Source organism: Apium graveolens, chromosome 10 (assembly GCF_009905375.1).
Source record: "Apium graveolens cultivar Ventura chromosome 10, ASM990537v1, whole genome shotgun sequence".
In the NCBI taxonomy this organism is placed as follows: Eukaryota; Viridiplantae; Streptophyta; class Magnoliopsida; order Apiales; family Apiaceae; genus Apium; species Apium graveolens.
This window is the reverse complement of record NC_133656.1, coordinates 39,161,663-39,168,836: the sequence shown is the minus strand read 5'-3', so window position 1 is coordinate 39,168,836 and position 7,174 is coordinate 39,161,663. Positions and strand designations below refer to the sequence as shown.

General features: G+C 37.1%; 1 non-coding gene across 1 annotated transcript; it reads left to right on the top strand.

Moving 5' to 3' along the window:
- The first annotated feature begins 6,753 nt into the window (after nucleotides 1-6,753).
- Nucleotides 6,754-6,860, top strand: LOC141694613 (small nucleolar RNA R71). The gene has a single exon (XR_012563902.1). It is a non-coding gene; the product is annotated as a small nucleolar RNA R71 (small nucleolar RNA).
- The last annotated feature ends 314 nt before the right edge of the window (nucleotides 6,861-7,174 follow it).

Here is a 7,174-nt window from a genome sequence, read left to right as displayed (position 1 = left end):
TAGCGAATTGCAACGTGATTAGTAAAAACTGTCACCTTCATCCCAAGAAAATAAGATCGAAACTTCTCAAAACCATACACAATAAATAATAGTTCTTTGTCAGTAGTAGTATAGTCCAGTTGAGCACCATTGAGGGTCTTACTAGCATAGTAGACCACATGAAATATATTGTTCTTCCTTTTCCCAAGAACTGCTCCAACTTCATAGTCACTTGCATCACACATCATTTCAAAAGGTTCATCCCAATTAGGTGCAATTATGACCGGTGCCGTGATCAAGCTCTTCTTTAAGCTCTCAAAAGCAGCTAGACACTCTTCGTCAAACTTGAAAGGCACATCTTTCTCTAACAAATTGCACAATGGTTTAGAGATTTTAGAGAAGTCCTTGATGAAATGCCGATAGAAACCCGCATGACCAAAAAAGTTGCTGACTCCCTTCATAAAAATTGGTGAAGGAAGGTTTTCAATGACCCCCACCTTGGCTTTGTCCACCGCAAGACCTTTACTAGAGACACTGTGCCCAAGAATGATGCCCTATTGTACCATGAAGTGATATTTCTCCTAGTTGAGAACCAGATTGGTCTCAACACACCTTTTATGAACATCACCAAGATTTTGCAAGAACTCATCAAAACAATCATTGAACATAGAGAAATCTTCCATAAACACCTCCACATTCTGGCTAATCATGTTAGAGAAGATAGCCATCATGCATCTCTGAAATGTAGCAGGCACACCATACAAACCAAAAGAAACTCTTCTGAAGGCAAAAGTCCCAAATGGAAAAGTGAAGGTAGTCTTTTCCTGATATTCTGGAGCGATGCAAATCTGATTATAACCCGAATAGCCATCCAGAAGGCAATAGTATTCATGCTCAGCCAACCTGTCAAGCATCTGATCAATAAATGGAAGAGGGAAGTGATCCTTCCTCAGGGCTTTATTCAGCTTCCTATAATCCATACAAACTCTCCACCCCGTGACTGTTCAAGTAGGAATAAGTTCATTCTTTTCATTAGCTACCACGATGATGCCTCCTTTCTTCGACACACACTTAACTGGACTCACCCAAGAACTGTCCGAAATGGGATAAATGATCCATTCATCTAGCCACTTAAGTATTTCCTTCTTCACAACTTCTTTCATGATCAGATTCAGCCTTCTCTATTGCTCAACAGTTGGCTTGCTTACTTCCTCTAGCAAAATTTTATGCATACAATAAGAAGGACTGATTTCCTTGATATCTTCTATAGTCCATCCAATTGCCGATTTAAACTCTCTCAGAATTCTTAAGAGCTTTTCCTCATCACTACCTGAAAGGTCAGATGCAATAATAACAGTAAAAGTAGATGCATCACCTAAAAAATCATATTGTAAGTGTTCAGGAAAAGATTTAAGCACGAGTGTAGGAGCTTCCTCAATAGATGGCTTGAGGCACTTTGGAGATTTGTTCAGCTCCTCCAATCCAAGAGATTCAAAAGGTATATCCATCCTTCGCTTCCAAGGAAAAGTATTCAAATATTGCAACTGCTCATCACCTTCGTCATATTCACTATCTGAATTCCCCAACAAGGCTTTCTCTAAGGCATCAGACCTTAGCATTTGATCAAGTTGTGAAGTGTAGCGTCCCAAAATCCGAGGTCTGGGATCTCGGAGGCCACGCCATCTTAATCACTATATTGTACATACCTCGCATTATAATATATAAATACTCACACTTAATGACCCCACACTTATCAAACACACACTTATAGGTTATTGTCTTGGAAACGAACCATTCATTACTAGAGTAAATCAAACCACAAAGTGATAATTATTACAACCCAGAAGTAATTAAGTCTTACTGGGGAATAACCTTTAAGTAAGGCTAGTCCGTTGGCCAAATATTTGTTTCTTATTTATTACCTTACCTAAGTCATACTTGTAAATAAGATGAACTAAAAACAACTGAAAACCAATCCAGCTTATTCGGTCTACCTAAGGTACAACACCAAACAACTTACGGAACAGCTAGTCATTTCCTGCCCGTTTCCTGGATGTGATTTTCATGATAGGCATCTTGATTCACTGTTGTGTTGTGTCAATTTAAGAAAATAAGTGTGAGCTATAATGCCCAGCAAAATAATATATAGTATGAAATGACTGTATGATAAACTCAAGTAAAACGTCATATATAATGTTTATGTTTTATTCAAAAATAGTTTTCATTGGTGATACACACCTTCTTTTGAAAATAATTCTTTAGTGGATTTATTATCCTGCAACTACCTTAATGGTAAACCCAGCACTAAGCTAGAGTTATGGTATTGCATTACAATTCCAGTTGGAAAAATAGTAGGACGTTAATTGGAACTGCCGCATACGATGATCAGTCGTACTACGGGAAAATAGTAACCTTTTCTACTAGTAGAAGGACGAAACCTTCGTATCCCGGTTATCACCCTGGCCGCATTCGGGCTACGTGTCCCATTTTGGGTATACACATACTTCACAAGTTCCTGAGTACACAGAGTACCTTCGCCTGTGGTACCTTTGGTAGTCCATCGAGCACACATAGTACTAGAGTTTACCCCTCCCTTGTCCTTCAAAGAATTCTATCATATCTCGAGAACTCGAACCACTTCGAAGTTTCCCCAAGTGTTTTGCTTGATGATAGAAATAACTTGTTTTATTAGAGTATATATGTATATGTATACGTACTTCCGAATTTTTCGGAGGAAGTACTAAGGATGTGAGTTGACCGTTGTCAACAGATAATTAAATAAGGGGAAGTTTCTTTTGAAACTATATTCAAAATATTTAAAATAAGTCGAGATAATATTCTTCGACGATCTGAAATTATTCGAATAATTTTCCGAAAATTAGAAAGTATTTTAAATCAGGTTTTATGATTTTTAATCATAAATAAATCATTTAACAAATAATTAATAATTAAATATTAATCGATAAATAATTAAACCTCGAATAGTTACACTTTAAAAGAATATCGAAATAATATTCCCCAACTTATTTAGGTTTAAGTAATTTAGTAAACCTTAATATTTAGTCGAGTCAGAAATAAATACTCACTGGAGAATACTTCTCCCATAATAAATGAATAGTTAATAAATATTTATTAATCGACGATAAAGTATAGTTGAGGGAATACGATCTTTGGAAATCGTTTTTAATAAAAGTTCGAGGTGTTTAATATTTCGGAAGTGGACGTTGAGTCCTTTAAAACGTACTACTATGAACTTTTACTCGTCCTATCATATCACCGAAATGATTCCCAGGTTTTTATCTGAAAATCCCGACCGACTCTCGGTCTTATAATTATACGTCACGCTCTTAGCGGAATTAAACATTTTACGATATATGCTTATCGTACAACGTCGCTACATTATGCGAAAATTCAATTACTATGTATCATGACAAGCATGGTATTTATGCAATGATAATAAAACAAACCTTTCAAAATACAACAGTAAATGGAGTTGGGTTCGTAAACTTTTCTGGGTATTTCGAGGTGAAGGATGCTCTAGGTTCCACTCGGAAATCTATAATCATAAACAAAATTCATTTTGTTAGGTCCCATTCTAATTTACGGCGACTCGCACTCACCTGCTACTTATTATGCACCCTCTCAACTTATATTATCCTTATTATTTCTTTAAGTCCTTGTTCTCATTACGGTCATTTCCTTTTTCGATGTGTCTTAAGTCCGTTTTCATTTTCCACGTCGGCTTCGCTTAGGGATACTATAGTTTTCTAATCGCGCGGCCTCGGCTCCGATATTTTTATAAAATTGAAAAATCATTATTTTCACTTGAAATTTTTATAGAAGTTATTAAACTCAATTTAATACTCTCTGTAAAAATTTCATGATTTATGAACATTTTTAAGTCGATCCTTTTTATTTTTAATGTTTGTAATTCGTAGCAGTTTTTGTCGCGTAAATCACTTTTAGTAAACGGTCATAACTTTTGATCCGTAAATAGAAATCAAGAGATTCAAGCGCCTAAACGATCCTTATAACATTTTATATCATAATCAAGGGTTAGTTTTCAAGAAATTATATTTTACATCTTTTGGACTTTCTGCAAAAACTTAAAGTTACATTTTGTTCCTTTTAGCGAGATTACAGTTACGATCGGAGTTTCATTTATGCCTTAAATCTTTATACTACCACCAAAAATCAACGTATCATCATCATCACACTAACTCCTCTCAGGAACATCATGTTCTTGAGCCAACAACAATCAACCTTAAATCTACTTGACTAAACATCAAGATTACAACAATACTTCCACCAAAACTAGGTTTACCACTATTTTCTAAAAGAATCTTGAAATTAAATCTTAAGTAAGGCTGGGTCAAAGATTTATACATTTATTGAGAGCTTGAGATGTGTTCTTGATGATGGTGAAGTCTTGGGAGTGCTTGGTATGGTGTTTGGAGCCTAAAACAACCATTAAAATCAAGAAACCAAATAAAAGTTACTATTTATACTATTCACTATCATCTTTCTTGAATTTATTTCACCCATCAAACCTTGATAAAAAGAACTCAAAGATTTGTATTACCTTAGTTTAGGTTGTATGAATCTTGAGAATTAATGGGGAAATTTTTCCATGGCTAGAGCTTGGTGTTTTGAATTTAATTTCTTTGTTTTTGGGGAAGGGGCCGAATGGGATGTTCTTGGGAGAGAGAGAGAGAGAGTTTTTGTGCTTGCTTCTTGGCCGAGTCTTGGAAATAAATCAAGCGATATCTTGTATTTTATTGTTATTCTCTAGTTTATATCCTAGTATTTATTTTTGTTGCCAAATCGTTAGACAAAACTAGCTAGGCTTTTCTAGTTTACAAGCTAGGCTAGATAGTTTAGCCATTTAGCTTACTTTTCTCTTAGCCCTAGATGATCAGCCTACTTCCTTAGCTCACTATTTAATAAAGTAACGATGGTTACTTTTCTACCACGGTAAGTTAGTGCGTTACGTTTATTTAATCGTTTACGCGTTCGTTCGGTCGCTTAAACGTTTTCGTAATACTTTCTCTCAAATGGTTCGCGACGAAAATCCTTTCGTATTTATTCCTTATGTTTTGAATTATCGTACTTGGATATAAATCCGCAGGGTTTTAAATTCGTAACTATATTATGATTCCTGTAATCCTCGATGATTCGTAAATATGGTCATTTTTCAAAGTTCATTTTCTTCGAAAATAATAGCGTTTACATACACTCATTTGGTACGTACAATCATAATATCAACTTCAAAACTCATTTTCTCATGCACAATATAGTGTGTGGGCTAAAAAGTTTTCCCCGTCTGTCAGGGTTACTATTCATTAAACGATTTTACAAGGTCTCAAAAATTCGAGTTATTACATGAAGTAACCACAAAATTGACCAACTCCACTTTTAAGCACTCCCTATTATCAGTAGGGAATTTCTTGGCATTGAACACATTAAAAGTCACATTCTGATCCAGTACTCGCATAGTGAGCTCACCCTTTTGCACATTAATCAAGTCCCGGCCCGTAGCCAAGAATGGTCTTCCCAAGATTATAGGAATCTTCTTATCCTCCTCGAAATCAAGAATTACAAAATCAGTAGGAAATATGAGTTTATCCACCTTGACCAAGACATCCTCCACAATGCCTCGTGGATATGTAATAGAGCGATCGGCCAGCAGTAAGGATATATAAGTGGGCTTTGGATCAAGCAAATCCAACTTCTTGAAGACAAAAAAAGGCATTAGATTGATGCTAGCTCCCAAATCACATAACACTTGTCGAACGACAAGTTTCCGATTTTGCAAGGAATAGTGAAGCTTCCAGGATCTTTAAGCTTCGGAGGTGGAGAATAGACCTGTTTTCCCGTATATTACCCTCAGGAGGAGTGTCGACAAGAGCTGTCTTCCTTGGTTCCACTTCTGCTTCCTTCTGCACTTCTTCTTCAACCACAACTTCAACTTCTGGAACTGAAGATTTTTTGGGATTTGCAACCTTCCCAGATTTTAATGTGATTGCCTTGACCTGATCTTTAGCTTCCCTCTTTCCTGACACTTCAGTGTCACTAGGGAGTGTACCAGGTTTTTGATTCAGCAAGGCATTGGCAATTTACCCAATTTGATTCTCCAAGGTCTTAATAGAAACCACTTGGCTCTTGCACATGACCCTCAACTCCTCTAATTCAGATTTTTCATGAGATTGTGGAAGCTGCTGATGTTGGAATTATTGTCTTGGTGCATATTACGGCTGTTGAAAATCAGGAGAATTGTATTGCTTAGCCGCATACTACTGATAAGGTTGTTGCACCGTATTCTGAGTGTTGCTCCAGTTGAAGTTAGGATGATTGCGGTTGTTGGGATGATAGGTGGCTGGAGCTGATTGCTGCGACCTCTGAAAGTTGCTCACGAACGGAACTGATTCACTAGAAATAGCACACTTCTCCGTCTCATGCGCACCAGCGCAAAGCTCACAGTCACTAGTGATCTGATTGACTCCAAAATTAGCCGAAAAATCCACCTTCATCGTCAAAGCCTGAAGTTGAACAACTATAGCAGTAGCTGTATCCACTTCTAGAATTCCTGCTACTTTGCCTTGAGGCATTCTCTGAGTTGGATTCTGGTATTCATTAAAAACCATCAGCTAAATCAATTCATAAGCTTCATCATAGCTTTTAGCCCATAAGGCTCCTCCTGATGCTGCATCAAGCATGGGTCTAGAAGTTGTACTCAACCCATTGTAAAAACAGTTAATGATCATCCAGTTAGGCATCCCATGATGAGGACACTTCCTGAGCATCTCCTTGTAGAGATCCCAAGCCTCACATAAAGATTCACCTGTTTGCTGCGTAAATTGAGTAAGAGCATTCCTGATTGCAACAGTCTTCGCCATAGGGAAGAATTTAGTGAGAAACTTCTGAGCCAGATCTTTCCAAGTAGTAATAGAGCCTGGTGGTAGAGAATGCAACCAACACTTAGCCTTATCCCTCAGAGAGAATGGGTAAAGTCTCAGCTTAATAGCATCTTCAGTAACTCCATTGAACTTGAAAGTATTGCAGATCTCGATAAAATCCCTAATGTGCATGTTGGTATCTTCTATAGGAGAACCCCAAAACTGAACTGAATTCTGTATCGTCTGAATCGTGCTCGACTTGATTTCAAAGTTGTTAGCCGCGATGGCTGGCCTGATGA